We start from the raw sequence: 25,498 nt of genomic DNA on the forward strand, positions 1-25,498 counted from the left end.
TCTCATTTTGGTAGCGAGGCTTAGTCTGTAGAGTTCTTGGCTTGTTTCCTAGACTTTCAGAGTTGGGAGCTAGAAAACATCTGGTTCAGCCTCCAGTCTATCAGGCTGGTTAATATTATCCCATTTTTTACAAGGAAGAGGCTTGTAAGGTGCCAAGAATTGTGATAGGCCTACTATCATGTATCACATGCTCCCCCGGTTCGTCCCTGTGGCTTGGTGCCTTCTGTCAACAGAGGTAACGATCGGCCCAGGAGTGGGGCTGGAGGACGGTGCCAGGGAGGACGGGAGGGGCACATGGGACCTTGCAGTCTTAAATATCAACAAGGCAAATCATGAAGCTAGTGGCAAAAACCTGTAGTACCATTCTCTGGAGGAAGCCATGAATCATTCAACCACTGCTTTCCTCTCACTCTGTGCTCTGGTCCCCTTGAACCTCATATCTAATACCCAATATTCTATGACAGGTCCTACACTTAAACCCCTCATTGCTGTGGCGTGGCTCCTAATACCTGGCACCCTCTCACCTGGCACCCTGTGTTGGAGCCGTCTCTACCGTCCGTACCGGGGCACTTCTCAAACCTCTCCTTTCCCAGAGAATATTCCATGCCAAACACATTAAAACCCTTCCCCTGCCCCCTACCTCCCTGACTCGGTGTTCTAAAGCCTGGAGTCTACTAGCACCCTGTGCTCTGGTAGTCAGGGTCCTCCTTTAAACCACATTTTGAAGGTAAACAGCACTGAACACTTCATTTGTGAGGAGCTCCTCCCACAGGTGGCTGTCATGCTGCCCGATGCCTGCTCCGCTGGTCAGTCATGGGTCAAAAATGTTTTCATCAAAAGAGCTTAGGGGCAGCAGTCTGGCCGGAAGGGGGTGGTGTCCGTGTCTTAAAGTGGCGTGTGCATCGCAAGGCCATAGTTTTTACTTAGCTTGAATACTAAAGGTCAACAAAATAGCAAAGTTTTCTAAAAATCCTTTTGTTCACCCTTTACACAAGATTGAGAAAATGCCTAGTCACCACATCGAAGAATATTATTCTAGGATTTTATTGTTATTAATATTATTAATGCTTGGGATGGCTGGGGTGGGGGATGGCGTTGATTATGACAGAAGGATTAAGCCCTACCCACCCTGCCAGCTGGTGTTGCCCCTGCTGGGGTGTGGCCCTCTGGTGTCTTCTGTTTTGTATCTGCACTTTTTGGTCCAGTTGTCGCCAGCCACATGTGGCTGCTGAGCACTTGCAATATGGCTGGCCCAGATTGGAATGCACTCTAAATGTCAGATGCATACTTTATTTCAAAGACAAAAAAAGAATGTAAAATATATCACTAATAATTTTTAATGTTGATTTCATGTTGAAATGATACTAGTTTATTTATTTATTTATTTATTTGTATTTTTCTGAAGTTGGAAACGGGGAGGCAGACAGATCCACCCGGCATGCCCACCAGGGGGCGATGCTCTGCCCATCTGGAGCATTGCTCTGTTGCAACCAGAGCCATTCTAGCACCTGAGGCAGAGGCCACAGAGCCATCCTCAGCGCCCGGGCCAACTTTGCTCCAATGGAGCCTTGGCTGCGGGAGGGGAAGAGAGAGACAGAGAGGAAGGAGAGGGGGAAGGGTGGAGAAGCAGATGGGTGCTTCTCCTGTGTGCCCTGGCCAGGAATCGAACCCGGGACTCCTGCATGCCAGGCTGACGCTCTACCACTGAGCCAACTGGCCAGGGAAGAAATGATACTAGTTTAGATCTATCAGAATAAATTAAATAAATGATTATATAATTAATTGGGTCTGTTATGTTTAATTTTTTAATACACTTAAATTTCTTTAAAAATTTTTTTTTGATTTATTGAGAGAGAGAGAGAAAGAGAAAGGGAAGCATCAACTAGTTTCACTTAGTTGTTCCATTTAGTTATACTCTCATTGATTGCTTCTCCTACATTCCCTGACTGGGGATTGAACCTGTGACCTTAGTATACCAGGACAACACTTTATTCACTGAGCCACCCAGCCAGGGGAATATATTAAGATTTTAAAAAACATTTTACTAAAAAACTACATGCATGACACACAATGGCTTGCGTTGTATTTCTACTGAACAGTACTAGTTTGGACCCTGGATCTTTAACTGTTTGGCAAGGCAGGTTCCAAGGGTCCCTTTGGACCCTGTCAGATGGGAGAACACATCTGGGGAGTGCCTGATGAATACCAACACTCGCTGAGAGGAACAGTTTCACCTATTGGCCACCTCATTGCCCACCTAGCCCTTTCAAGGGACCAAGCTCACAGTAATGTTCAAGACCCCAGGGGCTGAGAGTCTGTAACCAAGATCTGGGGGAGCCAAGATTCAAGATCTGTTGACCAGCCGTCTACTGGGCGTCCCTGGCACAGTGCTTTTTCTCGCCTTGCCAGAGAGAGCCAGACAGAAGAGGCCAGAGGTCAAGTGCTGCCCCTTTCCGCTCTCCAAAGCCTGTTTCTCTTGGCTGGCCAAGGCCTTCGGAGCCGGGTGGAACACAAGACAGTGTGTTTTGGCCGTGAACAGAGTAACAGAGTCTCGAGGACAAAGCTCCCAACTTCCCGTCATGCTCTTGGGCAGCGTGCTTGGTGACTGCAGGGAATCCACCTCCTGAGTCTGCTTCCAAGATGCAGAGAGGGAATGGGGTGCCCAGGGTCATGTGACAGCTGACTGTGGGGCTCAGTCTCCAGCTGGAGAGGAAACTGCTTCCACCCGATATCCTGATTGTGCTATTGGCAGTGGGACACCCGAATATTGAGACCTGCAGACAATGAGCTGAATTTTATATACTGTGTAGGTATTTATGGACTCATGGATTGTGATGAGAAGAGAGGAGGGACTGAAAGATTATCTAGTGCAATCTCTCACTTTACACGCAAAACAAATGGGACCAGAAAGGTTCAATGACCGCCCAAACTTGCCAGCAAGAGATGGAAACTGCCGCTCTGGCCAGTTTCCCTTGGTCAGCAGCCTTCCCTCAGGATGTGAGAGAGGCTTGGTGCTGGGTGTGCTGACCTGGCCTTTACCGAACATTCACTACTGTCTCTGCCAGGGAGCCAGAGGCTGGACTCTCTGCTCCTGCAGCACCTGGCTGTTGCTAGCTGCTTCAGAGACATCAGTCAAAGGGCTTCTACTGGTCCCAAAGATGTTACACCTTCCCCAGGTCTCCTGGTGCCTGAGTCTTGCAGCTTGGACATCTAGTAGCTCTACTGATGGCTGGCAGGAGGGTTAGTCTGGGCCACAGCTGTGAAATTGATGAAATATCTTTGGCCCTCCCATCTGCCTTCTTGTACACGTACCTCCTTGTGGATGCCTCTTTTGGAGGATGGCAACCTGGTCAAGAGCTGAGAGCCCCGCTCCCCAAAGTGTGCTCTATATCCCAGCACTGCCAGCAAACTCATTGGAAATGCAGAGTCTCAGGCTCCCCCACAGACCTACAGAATAACCTGCATTTCAGCAGGGTTGCTAGGGAATTTGTATGCCAATTACAGCTTGAGAAACCCTGGCGTAGAGTATTAGTGACTTAATACATTACCACACTCGGGAATTTGCCTATTAAAAGGGTGAGGGGACTGTGTGAAAAGTTTAGTTCAAAGAGTAGACCTCCAAGAGAGGTGAGAAGGGGGAGACTTAAAGCCTCAGCCTCTGCCCTTGGTATTTGGGGCCGGGTGTGGTGCAGTGTAGTGAATGGGGAGGGTATGAGCAGGGCGGTGGGAAGTCTGAGAGCTCAGGCTCTGGCTGGAGCTTGGCTGTGGAGGGTCAAATACTGGCTCCATCATGTATGTCAGTTACGGAATATTAGGTGGTTATAAGATCTTGGACAACTTGCCTCAGTTTTCTCATCAGCAAAAGGGGGATAACAGTAACATTATTATCACTATTGTTAGGATGCAATGATCTAATTCATGCAGAAGTCCTAGAACGGCGCTTCAGGGCACTGTGAGCACTCCAGCACAGGCGGCTTTTATTCTGATCATTTTCTATGCATGAGGCTGCCCCTGGAGGCTGGGTCAGAGATGTTGCTGCTTTCAGAGTGTGCCGTTCCTATTTCAGGGACCACCGTGTGGATGACAGGTGAGTCACTGTGTGCACCCTGCCACTCCAGGAGTCTGGACTTGGGACCTAGGGTGCCCCAACATATGGGGGAGGAGGGTGCCACTTGGTAAACTCCTGTGAGGTCAGCTCTGCACACACACCTGCAATTGCCCAGGTCCTGTGGCAGCTTCCAGAGAACAAAACCGATTCACCTCCAGGGAGCCCTCACCCTGTTCTGTTTGAAAATAAACCTGTGATCATTTTATGATGTGAGTAACAGTCCAATAGGAAATGAACTCAGTGTCCAGCTTCTTCAGGAGGGGCCATTTCATAGTGGGGTGGGGGCACACATCTGGTCCTTTGAATTCATGCAAAAAACAATGTTGTCAGCTGCTCTGACCTGAGGCAGGGAGCACGAGGGCCCAGAGAGCGGCTCTGCCTCGGGGATCCAGAGAAGTCACGTGCTTGGGTGGGATGGACTACACTGGGATTCAGGAGCTCTGGGTTTTCGATATGCTGGGCCTTGAGCAAGCCATCCTCTCCCTTTGCCCTTGGGCCCTAGGCTATGATTAAACAAGGGGGCGGGCCCTCCGTATTCTTCGAGATTGCTGAGGTCACTTGTGCTCTGCAAGGAGTCACCCCACTAGCTAACTGGTGACTTTTCTTTTTATTTATTTATTTATTTATTTATTTATTTATTTATTTATTTATTTATAGAGAGGAGACAGAGAGAGACAGAGAGAGACAGAGAGGAGAGAGAGACAGGGGGGAGGAGCTGGAAGCATCAACTCCCATATGTGCCTTGACCAGGCAAGCCCAGGGTTTTGAACCGGCGACCTCAGCATTTCCAGGTCGACGCTTTATCCACTGCGCCACCACAGGTCAGGCCGTGACTTTTCATCAGGTTGACAGGGAGAGGAACCCTGGTGGTCACTTCCTTGTCTAAGAAGGGTCAAAGCTGGAGAAAGCCTGGTGCTGCTGGGGTCTGCGGGAGCCCTCATACCCAGACACGGAGATTTACAATCTCGGAAGAATTCCCAGCACTTCTTTCCTCAACAGCAACTCTCGCCTCCCACCCTGCCCCCGCCACGCCACTTCCCCTTCTTCGGGAGAGTTAACCAAATTCTCTCTTCATGGACAGTTCAATGGAAAGTTAGTCTGAAACGACAGTATATCATATTTCATGAATTTAATAGGGTTTTCATGATTTTACAAAGTGCCTCCACCAGACACTCGCAGCTGGAGGCGGCTCAGCGGGAGGCTGAAGCCCCGCATCTGGGTTTTTCAACTCTTGCCAAAATCCATTGAATTTGATCCGGAATGACTATGAATCTTTGGAATGTACAGTCCCTTTTCTCTTGCCTTATCCAAATAAAAAAAGGGGAGGGGGGAGGGCGGTGCAGGGAAATGTCCTATGAGATTTCCATATGGAAACACTAAACGTGCATTATAAAGGATTTCCTATAAACAAAATCACAGTCAGAGATGTTGGACCCTCACCACGTTGCAAACAAAGGGCCCTTGTGTGCGTGTGTTTGTGTGCACTTTAAAACATACACAGGTATTCATGCGGGGTACCCTGGCAGGCCCCCTTTCTCTCTCTAGCTAACTCTCCCCCTTTCCATCTCCCCTGGCCCCAAAACTAGCCCCAAACTCCTAACGCGAACAAACTTTAATCGTTCTGCGCAGTAAATCCCCTACAAATAAATAGCCTGGGCAACTTCAAACACGCTTAATTGGAAGCACATGGGAAGAACTCCACAGTCCTGGCCGAGGCTGCGGAGTTGTAACTTCATGTTATGATGGGCCATAAATATGTGCCGTAATGAGCAAAGTTTGGGTTTCCCTTCTGTGTATCAGAACACTGCAGGTTCGAGTTTTTCCATATTCTTTCTTTCTCCTTTGCTCTGCTTTTGTTCAGTTATCAAACTCCACCTTTCACATCCTCCCCCTCGACCCCAATCTGGGCAAACCTTCCTCTCCCTTTAACCTCTCCCCTCAACCTCTCCCCTCAAGCCCCTCGCTCCAAACCGTGCATGACTGCCCTGTCTTTCCTGCTGCGGTAAAAGAGTTATGATTTAGGGTTTATAGGATTTTAAAAAATGTGTTCCATCAGAATGGGAGAAACGAGGCTAAATCACCTCTGGGCCTTCTAATGGTTTTATCATAGAATTAGAGCTAGAGCTGGCTGGCGGGGACTTGGAAAGGTTATGAAGTCCACCCCTGTCTCCACACTCCTTTATCTACAATGCGGAGGACCATGGGTGGCCTCCTTCTCCTCAGAGGTCATCCAGAGAGAAGTTTCTAGAGCATCCCCTGGCAACTGGTCTCCCGCTCCAAGCTCACTGAGTGGGAAGTCTTTCACGGGTCCTGCGGAAGTCACATGATGTAAGGCCTTTTCTCCTCTCCCATCCTCGGGGGATGGGAGACTTTCAGATGTTGTCCTTTGGGAAGACTTCCCTGGGGCAACTGCTTCCAGCCAAGTGGGTGGTAGAAACTCTTTCCGGTTTCAAAGGCAGGGAACCCAAAGCCAAGTCCCCCAGGCACAAAACTGCTGAATATCAGGCTTCGAAGGGACTGCAGAGGCCACCCAGTCCAATGCCCCAGAGAGCTGGGGCTCTTCAACAGACCCCCAGACTCTTCTAGCCTGGGCCCTGGGCCTTCTGGGAACCAGGAGCCTGCTGTCTATGCTCTGCTAGGGCTTGAGAATTACTACGAAGAAAGTAAAAGGGGGGGGGCACTGTTTACACAGTGTGGTCAGGGAGCACCTCACTGAAAGGTGTCAGCTGAGTGAAAAGTGAGGGTCAGGGAACCATAGAAGGTCTGAAGTTTAGAGTAAGTGGAAGGGGAAGGTGGAGACGGCATCAGGGAGCAGGGTGAAGGCAGACAGGCTCCAGCGGAGTTGGGAAGCCATGGGAGGGCATCACTAGAGGACGCCATGCGCTAACGTCCCCTGGTCACCTAGTGGGGCCCTTTCACGCCAGTGAGGAGGGAAAGGCCCAGAGAGGTTAAGTGACTCATCCACAGCCTATTTCTGACACAGTTGAGCAAAGAACCCAGGTTTTCCTGTTTCTAGTCTGTGTACCTCCCACTAAGGTCTGATGCATTTGGTTAATCAACAGGTGCAATTCTGAACACCTCCCCTTCGCACCCAGCGTCTGTGGAATCAAGCCCCCCTGCCTGTGTTCCCGGACACTCTCCAGCAGCCCCGGGATGGGAGGGGTAGTCCGGACACGGGACATGTCCTGAGGCTGAACTGGCACGTGGGGCAGAGGGAAACATGTAGCTGGTGTGCACTTGCTGCTCTCAGTCTCGCTTATTGGAAGTTGGAAAGAATGCATGGTAATTAATGAGAGCTCAGGATTCTGACTGAGCCGGCGTACGGGCAGGGGGAGGCATGAGGTCCCGTTAAGTTACCAAAGATCTGGCTTCCTCTTCAACTGATCTAGCCCATGGGACAAGCACTGTTTCTGCCTACAGCTGTAAAAAAAAAAAAAAAAATCAACACTATTTTAAAAATCGTCATCATTTTCAAAATCTTAAACATGGTAGGATGGCCATGTCGTTGTCTCTGTGTGGCTCTGATGCCGATTCTGGGCCAGTGCTGACCCATCCCGGTGGCCACCAGCCAGACCCAGCTAGTCCAAGAGAAGCCGTGCTGCCGTGCGAAACACACGCTGGCATTTCAAAGCTTATTGTGAAACCAAGAATGTAAAATATCTCATTAACAGTCTTTTATAAGGATTAGACGATGAAATGATATTTTGCGTATGTTGAGCTAAAATATGATTAAGATTAATCTTGGCTGTTTCCTTTTTTATGAATGGGACTACTAGAAAATTTTAAATTACATGTGTGGCTTGCATTTAATGGTGCACAGGGGCTGGTGCATACCAGCTCGTGAGAACGATGGTGCTCCCTTCTTCCCAACCCTGTTTCTTGAGGTCAGGCTGGTAGCTCCACATCAGCCACAGTAGAACTTTTTACACCATGGAAATTGGGATTGGCAAGTGCTACAAAGTGGGCTTTTACTTTACGTTTTGAGCACTGGCTTACCAGCACAACTCTGCTCACATTCTATTTCTCAGTCATATTCTAGGTATTTTGTTTCCCAAGATTTCTTTTCTGGGCGTGCAGGTTGAGTGAGGGAGTTTGGTATGCTTTCCTGAGGACCGTGTGACACAGGACACGTGATTTCAGCTTGCCGGCTATCTCAACAGCTTTGTCTGTATGATGGAGACAAGATTGCCTATTCCTCTTTACGGAGACTCTTTGGGGATCAGAATGGACAGAGATCATAGGAGTTGAGGGCTTAGTAAATGACCAGGGAGGAGGTGGCACAGAAGTGCCCCAGCCAGGTTTTGCACTCTGTATCCCATAGTGTGTACTGGCTGACAGACTGATTGTCATGACAGTAGGTCCTGTGACATTCCCCTCAAATGATTTCTCTAACAAACACATACACAGAAAAACTGGGCATGGATCTGTTTGGAATTGAGCATGTTTAGTTAGAAAGAAGAAAGGGAAGGAAAGACCGGAGTTGGTGAGCATTCAAGGAGATAGCTATTTTCAAACACTTTGAGGGTTGTCGGGTGGCACAAGGGTTGAACTATTCTGCTTGGAGCTGGATGGTGGAAGGAGGCAAATGTCTTAGGGAGGAAAGAAATTTCTAGTAAGTAGAGCTGTCCCATGGGGCCTGGGGCTGTGGACAGCAGGGGAACCCTGGAGGGCTGCTCACACGAAGGCTCATTCCCCAGGCTGGACACCTGTTAGGGAGATGAAGGCAGCTTCTCTGGGGAACTAGAAACGGTTGAGACCATGGTTCTCTTTGTGCTGCTTGGAGACTAGACTGAATGACTGTCCCTTAGGCTTGTTCAGGACTCAGAGGCCACGTGATAACAACAAACACAGCACAGCCAACACTGTTTATGTTCCAATGCACTTCTCTGAACAGCAGCAGGAGTAGAATTATTTTGATGTCCAGTTTTTGCAGGTGAGGAAACGGAGGCTGAAAGAGGATACATCCCTTGCCCTAAGTGTACGGCAAAGGCAATATTCGAACCCGGCCTCTCTGACTCAGAGCCCTTCATGTTGGTGCTGCTTTGGGCCCCGACCCCTTGGGCTTGGTCACTGTCTCTTCCCCTTTGACCTCTGGCTCTCCTGTCCTCTTAGGAGGCCTGCTCTCTAAGAGTCCTACTTCTCGGCGCTCTCTCTTGTCCTCCTACTGCTCTGGATTCTCTCTGCTCGATGGTCTCCCTACTTAGCTTGGATCCTGAGCCTGGACCCTGGGCCCCTGGTCTCTTCTGTCACCCCTGCCTGTCCTTTGGTTCCAAGCCCTGCCCCAGGGTGCTGAGCTTTATGGCGGAGGCTAGAGCACATGTGGCTGATGCCCATCCACTGTCCACCCTGCTGGGCCACAGCTCTCCTGCCCTCTGTTCTCAGCTCCCTTCTATTTCCCAGGTACACGTTTTAAACACTCCCTGCTTTCCTCACCCCCACACCCCCCAAATCCCCCCTCCACTCATATACATACCCACCCCCCCCGAGGGCATGGACTCTTCCTGGACTCTTTGCCAGGGACTCCCTGCCTCCCAGTTGTCTTCCAAGGCCACTCCTCCTCCCATCTTCCCCAGAGCAGCCTGCCCTCCTGCCTCCCTCCCAGCCTGGCCCTGAATGATTATCCCTGTTTCTGCCTTTAATTTTTCTCTAGCAGCAACTTTTTCTTGACTTCCATTGGTCCTGCTTCTCCCATCCTAAAAGTCAGTCCCTTGCCCATTGTTCCCATGAAATCACAGCCCTTTTGGACTTTCGTCCCACTAACACAGGGGTCGGGAAGCTTTTTGGCTGAGAGAGCCATGAACGCCACATATTTTAAAATGTAATTCCGTCCGTGAGAGCCATACAACGACCCATGTAGGTTATGCGTTATCCAATAAAAATTTGGTGTTGTCCCGGAGGACAGCTGTGATTGGCTCCAGCCACTCGCAACCATGAACAGGAGCGGTAGGAAATGAATGGATTGTAATACATGAGAATGTTTTATATTTTTAATGTTATTATTATTTTTATTAAAGATTTGTCTGCGAGCCAGATGCAGCCATCAAAAGAGCCACATCTGGTTTGTGAGCCATAGGTTCCCGACCCCCCTGCACTGGCACTTTGGAAAGAGGCCTCTGCTCTCTCAGTCTCTGCTCCCTCAGTTCCCAGGGCTTCACTCCGACACCGGCCTCTGCACTGTCCAGGTGGCTCTGTCTCTGCATGGCCCGGCCACAGGCCTGCGGCTGCTCCTGTCCCCACTGGCATGTTCCCCTTCATCATGGGAGGTCCCATAGCACAGTGCAGAGAGAGAGCATGGCCTCTCTTGACAGGCTCAGTCTGAATCTTGGCTTTGCCTATTAACTGTTTTGTGACCTTGAGTTAGGTACACAAGCTCCCAAGCCTCAGTGTTCTCATCTGTAAATGGCGTTTACAACACCACCAGCAATACAAGGCTGTTGTGAGGATTAAAGGAATTAATATATACCAAACAAGTAGAATAGGGCTGGCTCATGGTGAACTCTCAATAAGAATTAGCTATAAATGATTCTTTTTCCTCTTCTCTTAGTCTGTTTTTTTCCCTAGGGGTGCCTAGGCAGATCTCTGTCATCATCTTCAGAACTGCATAGTGCTCCATTAAATGCTGTGTCATTATCTATTCAACCAGTTCCTGTGAGCCATCTGGGCTGTTTCCAGTCTGTTGCTATGATGATCTTCTTTGTACTCCTAGCCTCACAGGCTCAGTTGTTACTGCCCCTGGAGAAAGTCCTGAGAGATCTGGACTTCTGTTCTTAACTGCCTGATGGACATCTCCACCACAGGTGCTTTGACATCAAAACACTCTTAATGGAACTTGTGTTTCCTACTCTTGTTCTCCCAGCCTCAGGAAACAGTGACTTGCTAGCTGTCTGTCTCTCAGACTAGAAGTTGAACAGATTCTCTCCACATTTGAGCCACCATATTCACTCCGTCCCCTGGAGCTGCCCCCTGCACATGGCGCTTTGCTCGCATCCCCACCGGCCCTGCCGGGGTGCCAGCTCACGTGGTCTCGTCTCTTGCCTGATTGCAAGCCTCCCTGATGCCAGCAGACACCTTCCAGGTCTGATCTCCTGGCTCTGCCTAGGAATTGAAGTTCTCTGACTTCTCTACACAACCTGCCACAATCAATCCTCCAACATTAAGATTCTGACACTTCCTCCCACTCATCACCAACTCCAGTTCAAGGCACACCTCAGTCCCTTGTTCGCTCCCACAACTCGATGCTTTTGCACCTGCTGTTTCCTCCAGCTGGTATACCTTCTTCTTAGCTCTCTGTGTGATGCATACTCTCTCTCTTCTCTAGGACTCAGTTTACTTTTTCTGTAAAGACTTATCTGATTTCTCCCAAGAAAAACCAGATACTTCTCTTTGTGTTTCCTACAGGTTTCAGCTCATACCTCCAGGACTTTGCACTGTGTTTTTCTCACTAATCTAGGAACATCTTGAGGGCAAGGATGGGTCTTATTTGTCATTGCAGCCCTAGTAACTGTTGCAGGTCTGGTGCAGAGCTAGTGCTGGCCTATCCCTAGTGAATGAATGAGTGACCTCCCTGATCCCATACTGCTGACATGGAAGCTTAAGGCATGGCAATGATACATACCTAAAAATTATGGAGCATCAAACCAGAAAAGCAGGTTACTTCTCTTTCTTTTAGAGGGAAACAATCTAAAAATATTTGAGAGTAAGTATAACTTACAAAACTATTTTAGGAGGGGCAAGGAGTTTACCTTTATATAGTCCTGACTGTTCTTAGAATATCACCACCATCCCAATCTTATTGATGGGAAAAAGAAAACTCCTATAATAATAGTTATCCTTGACTACCTTGTATATTTTTTCAATGGCCTCTACATGTATAATATGATCTCATTTGATCTTTATGGCCTCCTTATGGTAGATTGCAGAAATGGCCCTGATCTTCCATGCCTTTTACAAAAAGCCTTTGTAACTATTCCCACCAAGAGGTGCAATCTATTTTTCTTGGACCTGGGTTGACCTTGTGACTTTCTTTGACCAGTTGAATATGAGACATTATGCTAGTGATAGTCTAGGCCACCAAAGACCTTGCAGCTTCTTCTCTTTCTGTTGGACCCCCGTGACTACCTGTAAGTCGAAGCCAGTCTACTGGAGGTGCACAGCTCAGCCAGCTGATTCATCCCAGCCAAGACCTAGGACATGCGGGCAAGCTAGCAAAGCCAACCATAGTTGATCTTTCAGATGCCAAACAGCACAGGAATAAGGCCATTCCAAACAAGCCAGTCCCCAGCCAATGTTTAGTTTGTGTGATAAATTATTCTGTACGCCTCTAAGTTTGGGCGGTTTGTTACTCACCACTAGCTAACTGATACACTCCTTGAAAGAAAAGTAGGGTGGAATGGAAGTTTTTCCTGTTTTCAAACTGAGGAATCAGAGGCTTGATGAACCAAAGCTTTGGTTCCTAATTCAATGCCGTTTCCATAGCCAGGGTGGTTTTCAATAGTTGGTTGGGCACACAGTCTTTGCTTCAAGCAAAATTATATGGCATCTCAGGCCCTGGCCAGTTGGCTCAGCGGTAGAGCGTCGGCCTGGCGTGTGGGGGACCCGGGTTCGATTCCTGGCCAGGGCACACGGGAGAAGCACTCATTTGCTTCTCCACCCCCCCTCCTTCCTCTCTGACTCTCTCTTCCCCTCCCGCAGCCAAGGCTCCATTGGACCAAAGATGGCCCGGGTGCTGGGGATGGCTCCTTGACTTCTGCCCCAGGCGCTAGAGTGGCTCTGGTCATGGCAGAGCGATGCCCCAGAGGGGCAGAGCATCACCCCCTGGTGGGCAGAGCGTCGCCCCTGGTGGGCGTGCCGGGTGGATCCCGGTTGGGCGCATGCGGGAGTCTGTCTGACTGTCTCTCCCCGTTTCCAGCTTCAGAAAGAAAAAAAAAAATTATATGGCATCTCAATATGGAAAACCAGTCAAAAGAAGTTGGCATGGGGTCATAGAGCCCTACATGTTTGTTCCTCCTTGACTCTTCTCTGCATGATAGCTCCTGGGGGAGCCCTAAAGGAACACAATTTGACAACCTACACCTACAACATCACTTACTCACCTGCTCTCAAAATATACATGGAGTCGCTACTATATGATTAGACTTGGCTTTGAGACAGCTGGCAGCTTTCAGGGCAAGCAGAATGAGTAGTATCTGGTCTGCAATAACCTCAGTCTAGTGGAGGTGGGGAAACAGATCAACCAGTCTGGAATAACATAAAGCAAATGACATAAAAATGGTGCCATGTAAATGAGTGATGAGATATGTGGTAGAAGTTCTGGGTCCTAAGGGAGTGGTAGAGATGGAGTTGGGTGTTTGGGAGTAGTCAGAAAGGTGGGCATGGAGAAACTGGAACAAAAAGCATGACAAGATTTTAATGGATGAAGGAGAAAGGAAACAGCCTTCTAGGAAGAGAAGTATATGGCCAGGGGAAGGGAGGAACATTTGTGTGTGTGTGTGTGTGTGAGATCAGGAGATTTGGCCCACATAACTAAAGAGACTTTCAGCTCTTGGAAGAAAGTGTGTTAACCATGAAAGTTAACCATGACTGCTTCCACCTGGAACAACATCAGAAAAGTCCTTTAAGATCCATGTCCTTCATGAAGCTGTCCCTGGTTCCTCCGCAAAGACTAGTTCATTATTTCTCTGAGCTCCATACTTGCATGAAGTGTCTTATGACTTTGCTCTCCCACCAGAGGAGGGCAGAGCTGGCTTCCTCCTTTGTTACCTCATCCTTGGAGTTGGACATCTCCTGGGACAGTCTGACACGGCACACAGATCAAATGATAAATCTCACTGTGGAGGTTTCTATAATTCACAGCATTGGGATCACAACTCTTCCTCTTGACCCCTGGCATTCAGGGCACCCTGAGGATAATTCTGACCCCACTTCCATGTCTGAGATTTTGGCTGGGGAAATATCATGCTAATGCAGAAGTAATTGGGTTTTAGTAGCTTTCGGGTCTAAGGCTTCTGATTATAAGGAATGGGGACAGGGGCCCATTAGTCATTAATGACCAGGTATGGAGACTATTATGGTAGGTGTGCTGGTTTTAAAATATGTTCACAAATTCTTTTCCACTCCTTCCATCAGCAGGCTGAGTCCAAATCTCTTCCTTTTGATTATGGGCTGGATTTAGGGACATGCTTCTCACAAATAAAAAGCGACAAGTGATATTGTATGACTTCTGAAGCTAGCTCATAAAAGGCAGTAATAGCTTCTTTCTGGCTTTGTAGCTTTGAACATCTGCCTGAGCCATCCTGTGTATTAACCACGGTTTTTATTTTCTGCATTTTGAGGCTTTTCTCTGTGGGGCCTTGCCGACTTGTAGGGGTTCCCACTCCTGGGAACAGCTAATTTTTAGACATAGCAACAATTTGTCTGGGAGTGCATCTTTAAACTAAATAATACAGAGCCCACGTCCCCAACTGCCTCCTTTGCTGGACTCTCACATTCTGGGCCACTATCTACCTCTCCAATCACCCCAGGCCAGGTACCAGATACTGAGGGACAGCCTCTATGCCCCGGAGTCTGCTGAAATTGTTCAAACCAGCCGGTCCTAAGGCTGTGCACTCGGCCTCACCCGATTCTTCCCGAAGAAAGACAGTGGAGGCTCTGTCCATATTCCCCCACCCCTCCCCCTGACTAACCCTGGTGCTCCCCAGGGGGCTCCCATGGCGTGGTGTTTCCCTCCTCTTGGGATCTGCGGATATAACAAACTATCTTTTCAACCACGACTGTGTCCTGATCCATTGGCCTCACCATACCTGCATAATAATAAAACCTACCTTTTATAGTACCATGTAAGAACTACGAGTACCATGAAGGCGTCATGCCATCATGCTGGGGTGGAGGCCCGCATGGAGGGACGACAGAGAGGGAGGCCGAGGTGTTGCCGCCTTGTCAGCCCAGGTGCCAGATACGTGAGCAAACCTTCAAGGAGACCTCTGCCTCAGCCTCCCTCTGACTGTGCCCTCATGGAAGCGCTCCAGCAGGAACTGCCAGTTGAATCCCGGAACCATGAGAGAGAATCACATAAAAGGACAATAGCTTTTATAACAATAAGCTTGGACGTTTCGATACAGAGTCACAGGTATCTGCAACAGGAGGGATGCTCAAAGTTATGTTTCTGCTGATTTCTTTTCCATTTCCTTTGACTGCCAAATCACTGCTTATGCCTTTTTAGGATCATTTAATTGCTGAAATTTGAAATAGCCTGTCCCTACCCCCTACTCCAGAGCACCAGTAATATCTCTCTTGTATCTCTTGGTCCAGTGCCTCAGAGAAAACATCTAAAACTACTTAGAAATGTTCCTCGGGGCACTGGGATAAAACTCAGAGTTCAGCGTGGCCAATCAGAAAGTAAAAGAGAGGGGGGGGGGGGAAGAAAACAAGACAAACTAGGCTTTCGAAGAAAATTGAAGATCTGGAGAGCCTTCAACTATTTTGATTTATATTTAAACATTTCTCGAGATTGAAGTTGTGATTAGCCCAGTCCTCTCAAATTCTGCCTCAGCCGTGATTTATGGGAAAGCCAGGCCAGAGCAAAATGAAAGCAAAATGAGGTATTCTTTAAAATTACCTTGGAGCACTCAAAGGAGGGCACAAGTGCTAACGTGGAGATTAAAAAGGAAGTGATGAGATGTGCGTCTGAAGCCCAGGATTGCAGAAGGCGGGCGGTGTGGTGGGGGAGGGGGCCTGTGAAGGATGGGTTACAATCTCGGTGGGTGAGACCCCTGCAGGATGCTTTGTTTGGCTTGGCTCCCCGTAGACTAAGCTCTCCATCAAAGGGTGAAGCTGAGCCCAGGCTGGCATTTTGATTTAGTGACCCTTCCATCACCAGCTGGAAGGGAGAACCCTCTAACATGGGAGAATGACAGGAGTGTGGAGGGAGGGCGCTGACTGGCAGTGGGCTGTGCGAGGAGAATACAGACTCACAGTGGCTCAGGGGAGAGGAGTCCCCGAGACAGGCTTTCTACTCTGACTCACCTCCAGCGAACCCTTCCACACAGGCAAGAAACACGTGGGACAAGAGGACGTGGTCACTTGGAGCCCACTGTCTTCTTCCAGACTTCTGTCTAGGAACCTGGAATCTGTAATTCCCTCACCAAACAGCTCCTGGCCCACTTCTTGGGGCCACATGAGCCTCCTTCTTGGTTCATATTTTTGAGGAAAGACCACGCTGGTGTTGAGCACCTCTTAAAACTTGAGAGGTGGCCAAGTGGTGGCTGTTTACAGGAGGCTGTGGAGAAGCTGGCATTCGTGGTGTGTGATGCTCACATACACGTGCACAGGGCTCTTAAATGTGGGGTGGAGCCGAGGGTGAGAAGAGAAAGGGGTCAGAGGCTGTGAACTACACATCTCAGGCCTCCAGCTTCAGCACAGAAAGCTGAGAATTCTGAGAGTTCTAAATTCAGATTTGGTTTTCCAGGTTGACATACAGGTATATCTGTCAATGGAAGAGGAGGGAACATATTGTATTTGACATTTGTTATCTTGATTTATAATTCTTGCGTATGTAGGCATATGGCACATGTGGGCCTCCATATGCACTCCATTTGCTGTAGGCCTGCGATTGTTAGGAGAGGGTCTGTCTACTGGGCAGAGTGTGCCATTGGTTTCTTGTGTCCGCTGCAGGGAGCTCAGTCTTTTTCCAGTTTTCTCCCTTTAGGGTGGGGTGCTATTTGTGGGATGGTATTGTTTTCAACTTGAATGTGTCTCACAAATCTTCTCAGCTCAAGAGTCAGCAATGGCTGCTTTCATTTACAGAAAGAGCCCTGAAGACCTGTGGGACATTCTGGACCCAATCCACTATCCTAAACCTTCTCTCATCACTATCCTCTTTGCCTCCATGAACCTTTCATGTGTGAGCAGAAACCTCGCCACTGCCCCTACCTATTCATCTAGACACACACACACACACACACACACACACACACACACGTGCGCACACACACACATACACCCACATTTACTCATGACACTTATTCTATCTTGAATACCATTCCTCCCCCTCTCCATCCATCCAAATCCTACCCATTTTTCTTTTTTTTCTTTTTCTTTCTTTTTTTTTGTGATGGAGACAGAGTCAGAGAGAGGGACAGGTAGGGACAGACAGACAGGAAGGGAGAGAGATGAGAAGCATCAACTCTTCATTGTGGCACCTTAGTTGTTTACTGACTGCTTTCTCACATGTGCCTTGACCGGGGGGCTACAGCAGACTGAGTGACCCCTTGCTCAAGCCAGCGACCCTGGGCTCAAGCTGGTGAGCTGTGCTCAAAACAGATGAAACCACGCTCAAGCTGGCGGCCTCGGGGTCTTGAACCTGGGTCCTCTGCATCCCAGTCCGACGCTCCATCCACTGTGCCACTGCCTGGTCAGGCCAAATCCTACCCATTTTTAAAAATTAGTTCAAGTTGAACTCCTTAAACTTTGTTTATTCATTGGCTCATTTATTCAATGACTGATCAGTGAAACCCTGGTATATACCAATTCCTGAGTAGGAGCCATGAAGACGTATTTTTCCCCCTACTCCAACTCACTTTGGTCTTGATTTTCCTAACTTCCATTTCATACAATGTCATTACTACTACATTTTAACAGAAGTACAACATTGCTCTCCAAATGTTCTTAGCTGTAGATTTTGTATCCGAAACTAGATGACATATTTCTTGTAAACAGGAACCCTCTCTGTCGGGCCACTTTTCCTTGGCCAGCAGAGCTGAGTGGTATAAAGCTGATATGTAGCAAAGGCCCATTGATTAAGTACTAGGCAGATGGATAGAGGGATCAATTGATTTGCTGCCAACCACCTCCTGCATAAGGGAATGTGCAAAGAGCTCGGGTGGTCTGGTGGCCATGCTCTCCCTGCCATTTTTTTTTATCACTCTATTGCATTATTTCTAATCCATTATGCATCTCTCATGCCTGAATTTATTTCAACTCTTTTGAACATATTGATATTTTGGCTTGAAGTCGCAACAAGAATGATTTCTTTATTACATATTTGAGTTTTTATTTGTAATTTATAACAAATTACTCTTATAGACAGGCACATGTTGAAATAAATAAGTTTAGTCATTTATTATTTTTTATTATTTCCATATGACTTTGGTTGGCTTTTCTAACCTCTTTCCTAATAGGCCTGAAATCTCTGTTTCTAGCTTTTTTTCCTTTTAGGATACAGCTTGTATTAGAAAGGTAGTCCTCAAAAGCATGGTCCCTGGGCTAGTAGTACCATCAGCACCACCTGGAAACTTGCTAGAAATGCAATGACCAGAGCCTGGCCCGGAGCTACCCCTGGAACGAGTCCTCTAGGTGATCCTGATGGATGCTGGAGTTTGAGAGTCACTCTGTGGGTTGAAAGAAAACTGAGTTGGCTGTGTAGACCTGTGTTTGAGCTCTGGTTCTATTGTTGCAAGGCGGTATGACTCACTCTGAGTCTTAGTTTCCTCACGCCAATTTTTCTGTCTGTCTTGGCCTCTGAGGATAAAGATGAACCATTGTTCTTTTAGTTTTTTCAAGTGGTGACATGATGAAAGTAATGATATTTCACAAGGTGGTTCAAAAGAGCAAATATTGAATTGCATGCACAGCCTCACAGGATTCTCTTGTGAGCTTCTCAGAGTTCTCAAGGGAGCTCGAAGTCTTATTGTCTCATGTTGGACCACACAATCAGGAAATCTTGCTTTCTACTGCAGGTGTTGCAGCCCTTTGGGGAAGGACTATACAGTGTATTGAAACTGTCCAAATGAACGGTACCTGTGATGGACAATGACCTCAGAAGAGGAAGCAGGTTCTGAGAGCTGGAGTGGACCCACGGAGGAACATCAAAGGCAGGTTTTGAGTTGAGACTTAAAGATAGGCTACAAGAGATGATAGTGGAGGAGGGCACTCCTAGCCAGCCTAGGTAGTTGAATGCCAGGATTAAATATGTAGACTAAAATGGAGATGCAGAGGGAGACGGTGAGCAACATCCAATAGTTGGGTATGTATTGAGGGATATATTAATAGTTGAAAAATTTTGAAAAGGCTGTTGGGCCAGGTGTTGAGGGCCTTGATGGTAGGCAGGGAAATCTGGAAACTCCGATTGATAAAACTAGCATAAGGGGTCACTGGTCATGTTTTAGATTTCCCTAGGGTCAGTGGGATATTCACGTGGAGATGTGTTTGGGGCATCTGACCCCAACACATCACTTAAGGAAAGAAGACGGAAGACCAAGACCTGAAACCTTGAAACCCATCATGGGAACTGCCTTGGCTGGCTCAGTGAAGCCAGTCTAAATGCCTATGTGTTAATTAACTTTTAACAGCTTTAATGGCAAGCCTAACCACAAAGCTTCAGGTGCCTCAGAGGAGAGTTAGCAAGCTCCTCATAGCAGTAGTTCCCAGTCCTGCTGCATGGTTGGAATCACCAGGGAGCTTTAAAAAACCCATATCTGGACCCTCCCTCAGACATTCTGATGTGCATGGTCCAGGGTGGGGTCCACAGCGGTTTTAAAAGCTCCCTGGGTGATTCTGCTGTGCAGCCCGGGTTGTGACCTGCTGCCCCTGGAGGGTCTCGCAGACATAACTGCAGGCCTCAGATAATGTTCAACCAATCCCAACAATTTGTAACACATTCTGCTTAATGGGAAGATGTTTCTGCTGTTTCAGACGTCAGTGACATCTGATTTTTGGTGGCTCTTCCAACTAATGGAGCAGATTGCTATGGTCTTGGCAGGCTGGGACAAGTGATCTTGGCTGGCATATTAAAAAATGGGGACGCAGAAAAGGAAACAGGAGGTGTGGTGGAACAGTGGAAGGGACTCTGCATGCCGGCAGCTGACGACGTCTACATGACGCCCAGTAAGGAGGCACGAACTACGGATCAGGAGCCTAATCGTAAAACATTGTCCATTTTCTTAGACTTTATAACTGGTCACGTGTTTATTTTTGACACCCTTCTCTATAGCCCCATAAAAACTACCAGTAAATCTTTGCAACTGAAGAGGACGGGGTGTTGGTTGCCAGGGCCTAAAGGAGAGTGAGGCTGTGTGGCAGAGCAGCCGGGAGGAAAGGAACACCCGGGCTAGGCCCAGGTGTAGACAGAGAGAGGACAGCTAGCTGAAAGCGGAGGTCCCTTGTGACTCCATTGTGTTGCAAAGTGCAACTAACCCAATACCCAGCACACGGCATTTATTAAGACAATGGTTCTCAAATTGATGTGTCCCAGTCCTGGCCTCTATCACTTCTGGGCTATGTATCCTTGAGTTATGTTCCTTATCCCTCTAGGGTTCTGCTTCCTCCTTAGAAAGCAGGGTACATTGTATCCTAATTTCTCATTTTCAGGAAGTTCCCCAAAGGCACAGGTAAACAAACTGATAAACTTAAAGGAGTCTAGGATTAGAGTTTAAAGTGATATGCCTTTGATGATGTCATTTCCCCAAAGTGTCAAGTTTTAGCTTAAAAATTTATACACAATGTGCATTGATTCATTCATCAAAAACTTTATTGAGTGTCTACTATGTGCATAGGGCTCCTCTAGGCACTTGGACCTCAACCAGAAATAACCGTAAGACAGATCTTAGTCTCATCTCGATTCTAATCTAGTGGAAGGAGACACAATATACTCCATATTGTATGTGTTTGTTTAGTGCATGTGTTTGTTTAACATAGAAACAAGGAAACATTATTTAAAATGTCAAATTCCTTAACACCCTCTCTGGCCCTGCCAGTGTCCAGGAGAAGGTGCCTGGTCCAGGCCTCTGGCCGGCCTCAGAACACTGCCAAAGGCCCGCGGGCCGGAGGGGAGAGCTGAGAATGTGTGTCATGAAGATCAAAGAAAATAACGGAAGTCAGACCACTTGAAGACTTCCACATGCCATGTATACCTAGAGGGTGGCTACATTCTTAAGAATTACATAATTCCAAGCTACTAACGTTCTGCGGGCCAGACGACGGTGCGTTCAGTGCCTATAAGTGACAGAGCTTCTAAACTGCTGTCTTAGTCACAGGTGGCGTGCGTCAAATAAGTTTGCAAGTATGATGTATATGTTTGCTCGCTTATAGTTTGTATTGGGTGTGGGGGACAGGCTGTAAGCAGGCCGGGTCCTTATAGCCTGAGGCAGGCATGGCCAACATACGGCCTGCAGGCTAGATCCAGCTGCATAATGAGTTTATGCGTCCCGTGATTAAATTTTTAATATTCTCCGCTACTTTAAAGTCTCAGCTACTCAGAAGCAGAAGCGTCTTTGATTATTGGAAATTGAGATATTTAAGAAGATAGTGATACATGGAAAAGAATTCCGTGTGTGACTAATCTAAGGTTAACTTCCAATAATTGGTCGAATGGATTTGGGATGCTTCTTTATTTTTTAAAAAAATTCCATTATAAAGATTTACAACTTTTGTACTTGTCTGTATTCGATATGAACTATGACATTTAGCGGCAATGTAAAACCCACGTTCTTTTAGGCGGAGTTTGCCAGTGCGCACCTGTAAAGCCAGGAGCCGCCATCGTGGCCAAGGCCAGGGCCACCATCACAGTAGCCTGGCCAGTGCAGGTTCGCATTGGATTCGGACAGTCGGTAAAGAAACAACGGAGCCAAAAACTGATGGGCCATAGTCTTTAATTCTAGCTTGCACCTGGCGGGCAAGTAAAAATACACACTGGGCTCCAAAACCCACTCACATTCAGTGCTCACAAGGCCACTGACTTATCCAAGTTTCCTAGAATCAAAGGTTTCTAGCTCACCAGCCTTATTCTCCTCAGTTCCCCATCTCCTTCCTTATCCCAGATACAAACTCTACACAAACTGGCATCTCACTCAGCACTCCGCCATCTTGGCTGCTTCTCTTGGCCTCCTCCACGTGGCCTCCTACCGCTGCTGGCTCTACTCTCTCTTCTGAAGATAATCTCAGGAACCAAGAGCACAAGCTCCCGCTCCGTCCCCATTTTATAGTGTAGAAATCCAAACCCTTAATCCAATATACAAAATAGGGAAGTCTCTAATACAAAGTCACTTCTCTGAGGCATGATTGGATTGTACCACCCCACATCAAAAGGGGTGGGAGAGGCTTAATCCCAAAACCAAGCCCCAGGCTACAATGATCCTGCCTGCCCCCAACACACATTAATATCACGTGGACGACGGCATCTTTAACAAAGTGAGCATAATACATTTTATCCGCCCAACAGCATCCAAGGTCAAACAATTCATTATTTTTGTGGTCAAGTCTGCTGAATCAAGTGGCATTGTAGCATAGACAGTAGCTGCAGTTGATAACTGAAAACGTGTCCAGGCTGTTTGTAAAACAAAATAATTGTTTTACTTGCGATATAACCCCTTCAAGCTCATTCTATTAATTAAATATTGTTTTGATTGATTTGATACAGTTTGGATATTTATATGGTATGTAATTATATTTTTATTAAAACAATATTGTATATTAAAATTTTTTTCACTCATTTACATTTATTCATAAAAAAATTACATATAAAATTTTGTTTACTTAAATGAATCATTTTTTGTATTTAACATTTTTTAATTTTAATATTTCGTCCAGACTGGGATAAAAGTTTTCTTTCTAATATGGCCTGGGGGCAAAAACTGTTGGCCACGCCTAGCCTAAGGCTTAGTTTTAAGACTAAATTTTCCCCACCCTTTTAATACTAAGATCTCAACACTAAGCTTTCCCCCCCAACCCTTGACTGTTGCATGATGTGGGGTGGTGCATTCTTATGAGGAATCCCATTTATGCCTCAGATAAGTGACTTTGTATCAGAGACTTCCTTATTTGTATATTGGCTTAAAGGTTTTGATTTCTACACTATAAAATGGGGCAGCAGACCTGGTGCTCTTTCTTTCTCTCTCGGTTCCTGAAACTAGCATTGCAGGAGAGAGGCAGCCAAGATGGTGGAGTGTTGAAGGAGAAGCCAGTTTGTGCAGAGTTTGTGCAGAGAGAAGGAGATGGGGAACAGAGGTGAATAAGGCTAGTGAGGTAGAAACCTTTGATTCTAGGAAACTCAAATGAGTCAGTGGCTTTGGGAGCCCTGAATGGAAAGGGAAGTGTTTTCCCACTGTGTGTATTTCTTGCCCGCCGGGTACAAGCTAGATTAAAGATGATGGCCCACCAGTTCTTGGCTTCGTTGTTTCATTACTGTCTGTACAAATCAAATGCAAACCTGCATGGGCCAGGCGGCTGTGATGGTGGCCGTGGCTACTGGCTTTACAGGTGTCTCTGAGACCCCAATGTTGGGGTACATGTAGGCATGGATGGTCTTAGAATGGGATATTGCCCAGGCAGCCTGCTGTAGGAGGGTTAGAAAGGACTTCTGCTTTGAAACCTACCATATGGGTCAAGTGGCAACCATATGATACAAGAAAACTTTCATTTCAAGGTGAGGGTAGAGTGAGGGTTTGGGGAGACTGCAGGAAGACTGGGTCTTCAGGAAGATATACTATGTCATGAAATTTCAGAACCAAAGGCTGGCTCAGAGTAATTAAGTGACCAGCTCCTGTGATGAGAACCAAGGGCTGTGTGCTTTTTCTACTTTCTCTCTGTTCAGAGGTGCTAAGCACTCGCCAGTCCATATCAGTGCCTCACCAGTTGGTCCCCTCACTTGCTACAGGATAAAAGCAACTTTTCTCCTGCTTATCTGGAACAAATTGACACAGTTCCAATTCTCTCTTCATTCTTGACACACTATAATTTAGCACAGAAAAGAATGGTGAGAGAGAATCAAATAATGTTGGAGTTTTAAAGACTATTGCAAGACTTTTAGTCAGACTCTCAGGATCAAGGGTAGAGGTGGCTGGGCTGCACACTGAAGCCTGAAGAAGGGTGACTGGCTCGAGGTCACACAGCTAGTTAGGTGACAGCTGGGACAGGGACCCAGGATTCCTGACTTTCACCCGAGGGCTCTATCTCCTGCTGTCAATAAGAGTAGATACCGGGGTGGACCAGCCCTCCTGGCAGATAGACTATTTAATGAGCCAAATTATTTTACCATAATGGCATGAGCACTTCTGAGTAAATCAGGCCCACTGTCACTATAGTATACCTAATTGTCCACGTGTAGCCAGCCAGGGTGAACTTTCCTCTTGAAACTGCTATTTCATAGAATATTGATTTCCTGGATATTATATTGTGAGGTGGCTAACACTGGCCAGGGATGAGATATGAAGTTTGGATTAAATATAACCTGAGTTGCTTTTTATAGCATCTGATCTCTAAATCTTCTATTTTATTTTGTGAGGAGGAAGCTCGTAGCGAATTCTAAAGCAATGAGGAAGTGTAGAATTGTTATTCTAATGAATCATTTAGACTAGAGGAAAGGGGTTGGTTCAAGGTTAAGAGACAGTTTTTATTTCAAATACGAAGGGTTTGAGAGCATTTACAGGCTGTTGATAAGGAACCAGCTGGAGAGGGTGGAGGGAGGTGTAAACCACAGAGGGAGGACTGTTGAATCATTAAGGGAGCGAAGTCCCTGAGAGCGGGCGGAATAGATTGGATTTGGACACCAAATTGAAAATATGGAGGAGGGCACCATATTTTCCCAGACTTGAGGTAAAGGCGAATGAAGATAGAAATAAGAAAAAGGTTGAAGGTGAATGTTGCAGGGCAGTTGGGATGAGGGGTGGGGGTCATGAGGGGCACAACTGAAGCATTCCGCCCTCTGACTAATGAGATGTTGGAAGTGCAATTTAGGCTGGAATCAGTAGCCAATGTCTAGGGAGAAAGGGGAGAGGTGGACATTTTCTCCCACTCCCATTGACCTAATTTAGAGCCTACTCAGATTCTTAGGAATGCTCTTTGACCATGCTGGCTTGCAATAGATTCTTCCTTGATTGTATGCAGAGTTACCACCAGTTCCATCACATCCAGAATATGACTAGCCATGGCCCTGCATTCCTCTCACATTGTCTCAGACCAAATGCTTTGTGTCTCTGTATCAGTCAGGTTAGGCTAGGCTCTGCTGCAGTAACAGCCCCCAAATCTCTGTGGGTTAAAACCCAGGTTTACTTCTTTTTTTTTTTTTAAATTTTTATTTATTTATTTATTCATTTTAGAGAGGATGGAGAGAGAGAGAGAGAGAGAGAGAGAGAGAGAGAGAGAGAGAGAGAGAATGGGGAGGAGCAACCCCAGGGTTTTGAACCGGCAACCTCAGTGTTTCCAGGTTGACGCTTTATCCACTGCGCCACCACAGGTTAGGCCCAGGTTTACTTCTTCTTGCTTCTACTAAATGTCTGACATGGTCAGTGGGAGATGGGGTTGGGCTGTGGTTAGCATTGTCCTTCACAAACTCAGGTTGACAAAGGAACTGCCTTTTGGTCCTTGTACCAAAGATAAATACTTCTTGGTGAAGTCTTGACT

The 25,498-nt window shown here is 47.1% G+C and overlaps 1 protein-coding gene across 5 annotated transcripts in view; it reads right to left on the bottom strand.

Annotated features, from left to right (window-relative positions):
* LOC136383193 (urea transporter 2-like) overlaps positions 1–25,498 on the bottom strand; it is a 447,877-nt gene that overhangs the window by 50,757 nt on the left and 371,622 nt on the right. The window lies entirely within an intron of this gene.

Source organism: Saccopteryx leptura, chromosome 11, assembly GCF_036850995.1.
Source record: "Saccopteryx leptura isolate mSacLep1 chromosome 11, mSacLep1_pri_phased_curated, whole genome shotgun sequence".
NCBI classification, from domain to species: Eukaryota; Metazoa; Chordata; class Mammalia; order Chiroptera; family Emballonuridae; genus Saccopteryx; species Saccopteryx leptura.